This window comes from Grus americana, chromosome 17 (genome assembly GCF_028858705.1).
Source record: "Grus americana isolate bGruAme1 chromosome 17, bGruAme1.mat, whole genome shotgun sequence".
NCBI classification, from domain to species: Eukaryota; Metazoa; Chordata; class Aves; order Gruiformes; family Gruidae; genus Grus; species Grus americana.
Window position 1 is genome coordinate 1,300,121 of NC_072868.1, and position 11,639 is coordinate 1,311,759.

An 11,639-nucleotide genomic window follows, 5' to 3' on the forward strand; every position below is an offset into this window, starting at 1 on the left:
ACCGCCAAAACCCAGTGGGCAGCAGGGGGTGAGGTTCAGGCTGCCAGCTCTGCCAGCGGGCACGGCATGGCACTGCACATGTCCCCGGGAAAGGAGAGGGGGACAGTCAGGGCCCAAGGGAAGGGAGGGCTGAGCTCTGCCTTCCCCCTCCACGGGACGCACACGGCCGGGGCTGCCTGCTGAGACCGGGGGTGACGCTCGGCAGCGGGCCGGGGCAGCCGGCAGCCCCTCGCCCTCAGAGGTGCCAGGAGCCAGGCTGGGGCCAGGTGCTCCCATGGGACACCATCCCCCTGCCCTGGCACGCGGGTGCTTACAGTCGCCATGCACCTCCCCACTTCCCCCACACGTGCCTGCTCCCTCCATCACACTTGTGTGTTCCCTGGCACACACCCACAGCCCCCAACACACACACACAAACACCCCCCCCGCAGATGGCACACACGTAGGCACACATCACCTGCCGATACACACGCGTGCACGCGCCACGCACACCCGGAGCAGCGCACACGCATGCAGCAGGATGCACACACATGCACGCTCAGGCTGGGGTTGCTCCCACACACAGGCTCAATGCGGTTGGCACGCACACGGAAACGGGGACACGCTCAGCTCCGCATCCCTAACACGGACAGGCGTGTTGTGGATCTCACACCCAGGCAGCAACGCACACACCGGCTCCGCAGAGGATCCCACACACACACGCACAAACACTGAGCCCAGGGTTCTTGCACACGCACATCAGCGCAGTGGGCTCCCAGAGAGACAGCGGTGGGGACGGGCTGTGCTGTGGCTCTCGCACCCAGCCTGCGCAGCCATGGAGCCTCGGCACGCTGCACCCAGCACCTGCACACCTCGGCCTCCCACGGCCCTGTGCTCGCCCTGCGCACAAACACCCGTGGGGTGTGACGGGCCACGCCCCCCCGTGGGTGCTGATCACACACACACACACACAACACACGAGATTGCTCCGCAGCCACTTAACTCCTCGGTGCCCGGCCCTAGCACCATCCAGCCCAGCCCCGCACCATCCAGCCCAGCTCCGCGCCGTCCAGCCCGGCCCCAGCGTCCCCGAGCCCGGCCCCAACACCACGGAGCCGTTCCCCCGCACTGTCCAGCCCAGCCCCGCACCGTCCGGCCCGGCCCGGCTCCACACCGCTCCCCCCCCTTCGCCCCCCGGGGCTGCGCCCCCCGCCCCGCTCCCGTTTCTCCCCTCTGCGTCGGCCCGGCCGCCGCGGCGTCCCCCCCTCCCCAGCCCCGCAGCCCCGCAGCCCGCCCCGTCGGGCCGGCCCCGCCGCAGCCCCCCCGCGCCCCCCCCGGCCCGCCCGCTCACCTCGATCCGCGGCGGTCCCGCGGCGGGGCAGCGCCCGCTCCTCGCAGCGCCCCGGCGGCGGCGGGCTCGGCGGGGGGCCCGGCTCGGCTCGCCCCGGCCCGGCCCAGCCCCGGCCTCGGCCCCCGCCGCTGGCCGGCCGCCGCTGCCCCCCTGCCCGCGGCGCGGTCCGGCCGCCTCGCCCCTATGCGGAGGCTCCAGCAGCACCGAGGCGATGCCCATTCATTCAGCTTGTCCCCCGCAGCCCTCCCCTTCCGCCCCGCGCTCCCAGCCTCCTGGATGGAGGTGGCTAGTGATGCTGCAGCGGTACCCAGAGCCCCCGGAGAGTACAGTGCGGAGAGGAGGGAGGGAGAGGAGGAGGAAGGAGAGCAGAAGGAGGGAAGAGGAAAGAGAGAGAGAGGGAGAGGGAGATGGCTGCCCCCAAAACCAGAGCTGGATCTGGAGAAGACTCTGGGATTGCCACAAGTAAATCAGGGCAGGGAGCGGAGCGGGGCCGGCACGGCACCCTCCATCCAGCCCGGCACAGCACCCAGCAGGGCACCCGGGGATGCTGCGAGGGCGGCGAGGGCAAGCAAAAGCCGGGGGGGTGCGGGCGGTGGGCACAGCCCCGCGCAGGGCCAGAGAGGTGTCAGGGCGCCCCTGCAAAACCGAAATGTCCTCCTCCGCTGAGTCAGGGCTGACACCAGCCGGGGGGGTCACCAGCCACCCTAGCCAGGAGCTTGGCTTTAAAGACATGTAAAGCTCGGGGGACACCTTTTGCCCGTGATGCCGGCCCAGCGTGCAAAGCCTGTGCGCTTGGCCCCACACCTGCCCTTGCAGCCCACCCGCTTTGCCATCCTCAGACGGGTTTCCTCCACCCCCCCCCCCCCGCCCAGCACAGCCAGGACCCCCTCAAAAGGCACTGGGGTCCACGTGTCCGGAGCCCCAGGATAATGTCCTGCACACGACATCAAAGTTTCTCAGCTTTTCCTAATCTGGGTCTTGCTTAACCCTTTGGAAAATAATCCACTGACCATCTGCCACAGTGATTTTCATTTACAACCTTGTGCAAATTAGGCTCAACTGTTCACTTCTCCTCTTTTGCCTGTGGATTTTAGCCACTCTGTTGCATGGATCCCTTCCTAGGCACCAGCTTGCCATGGGTTGGAGTATGCTTGCTCCTCACCCTTCTCTGATCTTCTTAGGAAGCTTTGCTCCTAATTGGGTGGAAGGTATTGCCCCTGCCCAGCCTCCCTGACCCCCGTCATCCTCTCCTGGGGAGAGCTGAAGAACCTGTCTAGGAGAACAGCCCCTCTCTTCACATGCCCCTTCGAGGTGTGCACAGGACAAGCAAGAGCTTTTAAGTATATCGAGCAGATGGGTCCATGCAGGATGATGAGCAAGAGCTCTTGGACTTCCACCTGCCATGGATTCACGGCCCAGCCTCAGGCAATTCAGGTATCTGAGGTTTCAGAGGTGGTTCATTGCTAATTCACAGACCTTGCTGCTTTGGGAGGCTTGACCAGGGTTGCCCCATGAGAAAGTGAGGTGTTCAGAGAGCCAAGCAGTGGTCATTTCTAAAAACTAATGCCACAGCCACTGTGCACTGCCGTTTCCCTACCTCAAGGCTTCAGAGTCAGTCTGAGGGATGAGTACAAGATGCTATGAGCAGCTATCATGGTTATTTTCTCATCACTTTGCCCTAGTGCTTTTGCAAATGGATGGCTTGGCTTTCTGGGGAAGAGGCTTCATTCTCTAAGGAAAATGGAAATATACAGATTTTTTTTTCCTTCCTGTAGCAGATTCAGCAAAAGTGCAGCTGCCTTCACAGCCTTGAATACCGAATTGACCATTCAGTTCATCCCTAAGGGGAAATGACCAAGTAGAGAGGAACAACGAGCCCCACAGTGCTCTCTGCACCCTCTATACTCTTTCTCAACCCAGGCATTTTCCTCTCCCAAGTTTCAAGGGTGCCTTGGCTTCCTTTGCAAGGCAATGAAGGCTACCCGCACGCTGCCAAAATCCCTCTCTAAATGCTTATCAGCTTCAAAATGGGTTTCCTTCTCAAATTGAAACCGGGCAGTTTATTTGTCAATGATGGAGACTAGGGCCCGGAGGCGTGGGGACAAAAGAGAGCAGAAGCTGAGTGAATGGCTTACTTGGAAAGGCACCACGCCGCTGCATTTCATCTGTCAAAGGCAAGAAGGCTTCCAGATCCCAGTGGCAGGACCAGTCAGTCTTGAATCCTTTGGCTTTGAGGGGCAATGCCTTTTCCATCATCCTGCCTATTCTGCAGCCCTCCCGAGCCTTATGTCAGCCCCAACTGTCTGAGAGGAAGTGAAGATGAAGGCATAAAAAATTATATTTAGTGCTGATTTTACCAAGGTGTATGCGTGCTCCTTAGAAAAGCAACTCGGTGTCCTAAGAAGTCTACAGCCAGGTGCAGTGCCCAGGGGGATGGAGAGCAGCCCCGGCAGGCTGGCACGCTCCCCTGTTGTGTTTTTAGTTAGCAACCCAGCAAAATTCATGTGGAGGAATAAGATGGTGGGATAAGGAGGGATATCGGGAATGAAGGGCAACTGGGGAGGTTTATCTGCAAAACAGCCCAAATATTTCTCAGGTGTACAGGAGTCAAGAGGGGACTTGGACACTAGCAGAAAAGCCGCAGGCAGCCATAGAGGCTTTTCCAAGTGAAGACAAATGGCTCCCATTCCTGGTGATAAAGGAGGGAACATCAAGGGGGCATAGGAAGAGGTGAGATAGTCAAGGTAAAGAGGAAATAATCCTTCCGGGGACCAGTGTGATGAGCTAACATGGCTGCTGTTGTCAGGCCAGAGAAAAGAGAGTAGCAGTAGCCAAATGGCAACATACTCAAGCCCAAACAAGTACGTTAGCTGGAGGAATTAATATGAAAGGCTTCATGTGGAAGCAGTGTATGGAGAGAACGTGTGGGATGCAGGCGTAGCTGGGACGAGGGTGCAAAGCAGTGGAGCACAGAGGTCTTGTCTGCTTGGGAGAGATGGGGAAAGGCTTTGGTGAGAGATGATGAACTCTGCTCTCACTGTGTTGAGATTGGGCTGATGAGCTAGACCCCCACCAGGAAATGTCAGCCAGGCTGGATGATTTTTTTTGGAAAGAAAGAGACAAGTCTGGCACAGCACGGTGGATCTGAGAGTCACCATAGAGATAGCGGTTGGAGTTAGTGGGTGGTGGAGATTACCCAGAGATAATGTGTGAAAGGAGAACAGAAAGGGCTGAAGGACAGGATGCTGTGGGCATCCAGCAGAAGAGGGACGTGGGCATACGGAAGAGGCAGAGAAGCAGAGATGAGAAAGGCAGGCGGAAAACCAGGGAAGGACATCAGAGAAGCTCAAAAGGACCAGCTTTCTAAACCAGTGTGGCTGACTGCGTGGAGACCAGGAGAAAGATCAAAGATGAAGATTGAGCATAGCTTTGAAACCATCATGAGAAACCTGGACACAGGCTCTGTGCTAAGCAAGTGGGACAGAAGGCAGAGGCAGTGTGAGTGTGGAGGTGGAGGAGGGGAAGGGCTGGGGGAGATGGGGCAGCAATCTGAGGGGATTTCTCCAGGCTTAGAGATACTTGTGCTGCAAACTTGAGGGGCCATAGCACAGGTTCGGGAGAGAGCAGAGCAGAGCAGAGGGAGGATGTCAGGGGTCTGTCCCCGTGGGAGGGAGGGGATGAGGTTTCCAGGAGAAACAGAAGGATCCAGAAGAGTCCCACTGAGGTGGCAGGGGAGATTTGTCTCTACAGAGCAGCAGAAAGAGGATGAGGGTTGACAAGTCAGGATCTCTTACATCCCTCATGAAGACAGTGGCAGGATACTGTGTGGGAGCTCAATTCCCTGAGAGGAACAGAGTCATTTAGGGAGAAAAGAGCAGAACCAAATCCAAAAGGAACTGTTTTGAGTCGAGGAGTTGTCTTGAATTTGGGACTTGCACTGTGGCACTGTGTGAGCGATGGCCACTTGGAGTGTGTGAGAACAAAAGTCACCCTGGTCACACAAAGGCCCTTCTATTTCAAATTTTATCTGCCTGGAAGTTTAGCTAGTGAATGGCTTTGCAGCCCACAGGACAATCTCTGAACGTAGTTTGGAACTCTCCGCTGTTAAGCAGAAACAATTCCTCTGGCACTGGATTGCTTCAGTCTCCACAGGTGACATAATTTGTCAAAGACGCCACTGAACATTTCAGTCATACTGGACCAAACATTTACTGCCAACAGGAGAAATGACCCAACTTGGCTCTGCACAGGGAGCAAGCAAAGCTGGGGAGGGACCGGAGGACAAGCTATGGAGAGGGAGGTCAGAGGAGAAGCAGTAAGTGAGGTGGCAGTGTAGAGTGATGGATGCAGTGCTAAGCATGCACAAAGCAATGTTGGGGCTGTTGAGTCTATAGGACCCTGAGACAAACAACCATGACTGACTTAGGAGATGGAGGAATAAGGAGGAGACGCAGTGAACCCAGGTGAGGGCTTTGCAGGGAAGCAGCCGTTCATATGCAGGGTCCAGACCCCAGTGCCGTCAGACACATGGAGGGACTGAACACAGGATGGATTGGCATCCCCCAAGCTCACAAAGCTCTGAGCTGATGTGGCTCTTCCAGTGAGATCCTACACGCCCCTGCACATTCGGGGTGCTGCAGATACCTCTGGAGACCACTGAGGGGTGAAAGGCCAGAAAATCTGCAGTGGGCTGTAAAAGATGAGAGGTGTGTGCACAGTGCCGTTCAGACCTCAGCACCTCCCAGCAGGCAGAGGGCAGGCCTGGTTTGCTTTGATCTTCTATCAATGAATCACTCAGAAGTCAACTCTTCTTGCTGCTCCTTGCTGATATCAAACACTGGTGAGTAACAGCCTGTTAACTTAGCCACATGCTCAAAACCTTGGCCCCAGTCTTCCCTTGCTCCCTGTGCCCTGCTCACAGAAAATGTCTCCCTCTGCCCCTGCCTCAGTCTTGGGTGGCAGCTCTTACAAAGCCTGTTTCACCAAGGAGGAATGGTCCTGCTGTCCTTTGTCATAAAATTCCTCCTTACCCTGCCAGAACAAGCTGGAGACCATCAGCACATCTGGGGAGAGACATGTTCCACATAGACAAGAAGTATGACCTATAGTTGATGATATCTTGAAATAAAAAATATCCCGTGCCCGACATCAGAGAGCATGCAAAAGAGGGCACACCAAGAACTGAATACCCAGAAGGGTGAACTAAGCGGACTAACCTCAGTCAGACTCTCACTCTCTTATTTACAATGCACCAAATTCAATTCAATACATGATGAGCCCCGTAATGAGCACAGTAGGGCCGAGAGTGTAAGGCCATATCTAGTTATCTGAAGGGATGCCAGGAGGAAGGCTGAGGAGTAATGGGATAAAACTGAAGGGAAGAGCTTAGTAAGATTCAGAAAGAAGCTTAGGCACTTATGGAGAAGAGACCAGACAGGGAAGCAGGCAAGGGACAGCAGACCTCCCGCTACAGACCAAGAGCTGCTGGCCAGGGCTGCACAGTTAGCTGCATTAAGTGTATAATGACTTCCTTGGGAGCGTTTGCCATGAGCCACTGTTGGACGTACAGTGTTAGACCAGCCAGGCCATCCGTCTGCTCCAGTGTGACCGTCTGCATGTTTTTACTGCGGGAGACCATGGCTCGGGCACTAGGAAACAGCTTACGATTCTGTCCAGCTGCTCCTTGAGAGATACTGGTATGTTTAGTACCTGCAAAGCTCTGGGTAATATTCTATGAGAAATGAGTCTGTACCAGGAAAGGAAGAGGGAAATGAATAAAGGCAGCTTCACCCTTCCTCCCATTACTCAGGAGCTGATCTTGCTGCCACACTCTGACCACAGCCGACGGGCAGTTCTGCATCTGCTGAGCAGGGGAGCAGCTTCACCCGGCGGCTGCTGAGCAACTGCAGCTACAGCCGCTTCTCCTGCCAGACCAGAGGCTTGTACCTGTGCAGGGGGGAGCGTGCTGTATCCTTCAGCACCTCCAACCTGCAGGATGGCCCAGAGGTGCCAAAGCTTTGCAGGGTTTTGCACCTAGAGACTGTCTCTTGCTGCTCTCCTCTGCTGCCAGCCTGGCTGAAGAGCTCTAGGGGAGGTGCTGCAAGCAAGAAAGGACAAAACACTGTTTTGCGAAGAGTGCAGTGAGTCAGTCGGCTAATTCGAGGCAAGAATCTCTTCCAGAAAGGAAAGATAAGGAGGAAGCTGCTTGTTCTGTAAGGATGAGGCCAGGGAGGGTGTATGGCAGCGCCTGCAGAGCCGCGCAAGCGTCTGTCTGCTCCCTGCCTCCTGCTGCATTTTGTTTGCACGGGCTCTGGGCTGCGACTGCACGCTCCCCTTTGCCCACTGAACAAGGGGCCAAGTCCTCAGGCTGTGGGAAGTCCTGGGTCTGACCCACAGAGAGTAGCCAGGGCTGCATTCAGCCAGGGATCAGACTGCAGTTTCAGAGCATCCTACTGACTCTGATACCAAATTTCATTCCTACATCATTTTACATTCAGTCTCTTCTCCTCCAGCAGTGCTGGGGGATGATGGGATCCTAGGTCAGCCACTCTGCCTTGGTTTCCATCTAGCTTAACTGCTGACTTAACCACCGACGAGTGCCTGTGCCACGAACGGGGTGGTGGCCCTTTCTGAGGCTTTAAATGCAGCAGTGAGCATGGACACTGGGTACCTACATATCACAACTGAGATAATTTTCTAGATGCTTGTTGCTTGGCAGCCAAAGGCTTAGAAATGTCAATTTCTAATTAAAACCATGCACCCAAAATCTACACACCCTCCCCAAAACCCAGTATTTTTATACACTGCTCTCAGCTGCAGTGGGCATGGTGATAGCTCTCAGCATGCGAATATCCAGGAACAAGCCATGTTTCTGCCAGGGAGGAGGATGCAGGTGAGAGATACGCACCAGCAAAGCAGAAGTGCGTTCAATTAAAGAAATAGATGCAACCTGATAAGAAGGGAGATTGAGGATGTGACCCAGAAATAGAAATGAGGAAGGCTTCACTGGAGCACACAACGGGCACAGCAAAGCCAGCGTGCTAACCCCCAAAATGATGGCAGCGTAACGTTACTTTCCCATGTGAGATAAAATGCTGGGGCCTGGACCTGGGGACAGGCTGCACAGAGGAGCGGACAGCCTCGCTCTGCCAGGGCAGCGTCTGCACCCGGTGCCAGCCAGGCAGCACCCATCTCCCCTGGGTACCCGTGTCTTCTCCCGAGGCCAGGATCCTGCGCCGGTGACTGATCAGTGCTTGCTGAAAACGGGGTTTCCTTATCAGAACTGGTGTTTGCAACACCAGTCTAATCGTCTAAGGGTGAGCTGATATGTCTGAGGTAGTGTGGCTCTCACCCACTGGCTCTGCTTGAGCAGGAGACACGATAAACCCAGACCCCCAGATCCCCTGGCTGAAGCAGGAGGTAACTCCATGGTGAAGTCTAAGCATAAAAAAAAAAAAATCAGCCTTATTGAAAAGTAGAACAAGATAAATTACTATTTTTTTAAATCCATGTCATTGGATTACAGATTTGGAGAGGTTAAAAATAATAATTGTTGGCAGTTGTATTTGCTTTCTGGTATATAAACCTTTAGAGTTTGTATTTCTAAGCTCCCGCTACATGAGAATAATGCTAAGGGCATGGAGAGAGGAAAGGAGGGGAAAGGTGTGGAGACTCCCCGGGCAGTGCAGCTCCTGGCAGGTTACAAATATAACCTGGAGGTTATAAATATTTGCAGATACCGTGAAATGCCCAGTGAAATCCTGAGCTGACGTGCTGCTGGGTGGGCAGCGGCACCAGAACCCGCCATGGGCAGAGCCGGCCCCGCCGCCGGGCTGCGGAGAGTAGCGGTGCTTGCAGGAGCAAGCCGCCTCACTGGAAAATTTATTTTATTTTTGGACAAAAGTTTGAAGAACCTCTTTTTAGCATTTTCTCACAGAATAATTCTGGGTTTCTGCTTCTAACTGACATTCAATTTCAACATCTGAGCTAGGGATAAAATGAATATTTTTACAACCTGACTGAATTCAACCCAAAACGCTTAGAAATGATGCAACTGTCATCTGCGGAGAAAAGCAGAGGTGGGCAGGCATCTACAGACCCGGTTTATGGCTGCGGGGTTCTATTTGCCCAGTTCGGACTGCAGAAACCCTCGCAGAGGTGGCCGCTGGCCGGCAGGCAGCCCAGCCGCAGCCCACCCCGCTCAGCCTGCCCAGCCAGGGGCTGCCCCGCTGAGACACCGGCCTCGGCACGCACCCTGGGGCATGTTTCATCATGGGGTGATGGTTTACCAGGGCAAAGAGGCCTCGATACTAGGCTAATCTTTTCCATCATGTTGCCTGCCTCCCTTCATGCTATATTCAGCTGATCTCAGAAGACGTTTGATTGGCGGGTCATACCTAACACATTTTCTTGTAACTTTTCCAGCTACCTTGTAAAAGACAGTCTTATAAAAAGGACATTGATACCTTCCCCAGATGGAGCATGCAACCCTGAGATGGGATGTGAGATGTTTCTTATCATAGATACATCGAGAATCACATTTCTTTTGTTTTCCTGAGAGGATGAAGGGTCTTACATCATGGATGACATAAAATCATCCTTTAACTAATGAGGCAAAAATGCTCAATGGTTAACAGTGGGACCCTTTTTTCTCTCATGTGCATAATGGTCAAACCTAATTAGTTACTACAGAATAATTAAAATCCCCTTTTCCTGGTTCAAATACACGACTGCTTTATAAATATATATCGGATGCATATCAGCAGAAATCTCTTTCATTGGCTCCATCTCGTTAACAAGTGGTGGCCCAACAGGTGAAGGCATGGCAAGTGGTCGTCACCAGGAGATGTGTGCTCCTCCAAGCTAAGCTGCTAACGCAAATCCCTGCCACCAGCAGCAGTGGCACAGTGCAGCCCCAAGCCAGTAAGACGTGCTGACGCTGCCGGCACCGTGCCGCGCTGGGCAGGCGGTGCCGTGGCTGCTGGGCTGCGCTCTGAGCCGGCAACGTGCTGCTGCTCCATGCCCCCAGCAAGCTCGTGTGGCATGTCCTGGGCGTGCTCCGCTCTCATCGTTCAGCATCTTTTGGCCTTTCTAAAATCCCCAGATCCCATCAGATCCCACCTCCAGATACCATTCCTGGGCAAAGCAAAGACAAATAAATAAATAAATCAGGTTTTCTTTCCCCTTTTGCAGGGTACTTCTTTGGGAAACTGCAGCTGGGGAAAGAACCAGTTTTGAGCTGGAGGCAAGAGAAATGCAGCTTCCAGGTAAGTGTCAGGCTTGAGTTCCCTCAAGAAAAGTAGGGTTTTCAGGGACTGAGAAGGATAAAACACAACATGTGGGATCACTGAGCATCACAGAGCGTTTAACTTAACACCAATGTGGAGGAAAATCTAGAAACGTTACGAGGTATTTTGTTAAATGGCTGGAGAGGTGTCCCCTGACCAGAGGAGCTTGGTGCAGGGTGGGAGAGTGTGGTTGGTTTGAAGGTGCAACATCAGCATCCTGTAGGCCAGGGCCTACAGTTAATTATCTAAAAAAGCCAACTATAAGCTTCATAAAAGCCTATAAAAGCTTTATAAAAGCCTAATAGAAATAGAAATAGCTGTGCTTTGTTTTTAAAATCACTTACAACATGGATCATTATTAGTCTTAATTATCTCCCCGCAGTGTGGAGATACCACGTATTTATTTTTTTATTATTTTTCAGACACAGAAAGCACACAAGGCACATTTTAGAGATGAAATAGAAAGGCCATTGTAAAAGGCAGGGAAGGCTGTGATGTCTCGGGAGCCGGAGGCCTCCCAGCCCCTCCAGATGACACACGGCCCGGGTGCGCAGCTCACTGCTGCCCTTCTGACTTCAGCATCCTGGGCAGTGCAGCAGCTGTGGGTGTTCACGCCCTGGAGCTCCTGCAGGTCAAGGGCCTGGAGCTGGGTTTAGCTTTAAGTGCTCCCAACGGCTGTGATGCAGCTTGGTCTCACCCCCGGCGCAGAGTGAAGCCCGAGGTGGCCATGCAGCCGGGAAGCTGTGTCCTTCCCAGCAACGCAGCCAGGACCCTGCAACACAAGCAGAAGAAAGGAGACAGCAGAGCCACCGTGCAAAGTGAACACCGACTGCTGTTCTGTTCCTCTCTGTGTACACAGGAATTAGACCTGGAAAGAGCTCGTGACATCTTACTCCAGATGAAGCTGAGAGCAACGAGGTTCAAACCAACCCAAAGTGCTGCGATGAAGTGGAGGCAGAGCCATGGTGCTCCTTATCACAGAAAACTGCTTGGAAAAGAAATTCATGAGGGTTCAACAATAA

General features: G+C 54.1%; 1 protein-coding gene across 6 annotated transcripts in view; it reads right to left on the reverse strand.

Moving 5' to 3' along the window:
* The window catches only part of DLGAP4 (DLG associated protein 4), a 178,535-nt gene extending 176,823 nt beyond the window's left edge, over positions 1 to 1,712 (reverse strand). For 4 of the 6 annotated variants that reach the window (XM_054845802.1, XM_054845803.1, XM_054845800.1 and 1 more), the window contains exon 1: positions 1,331 to 1,711. The gene's annotated coding sequence lies outside the window, so the exon portion shown is untranslated. Of the gene's footprint in view, positions 1 to 1,330 lie in introns of all 6 variants that reach the window. The other 2 variants (XM_054845794.1, XM_054845795.1) reach the window with 1 other exon arrangement.
* Positions 1,713 to 11,639: the final 9,927 nt, after the last annotated feature.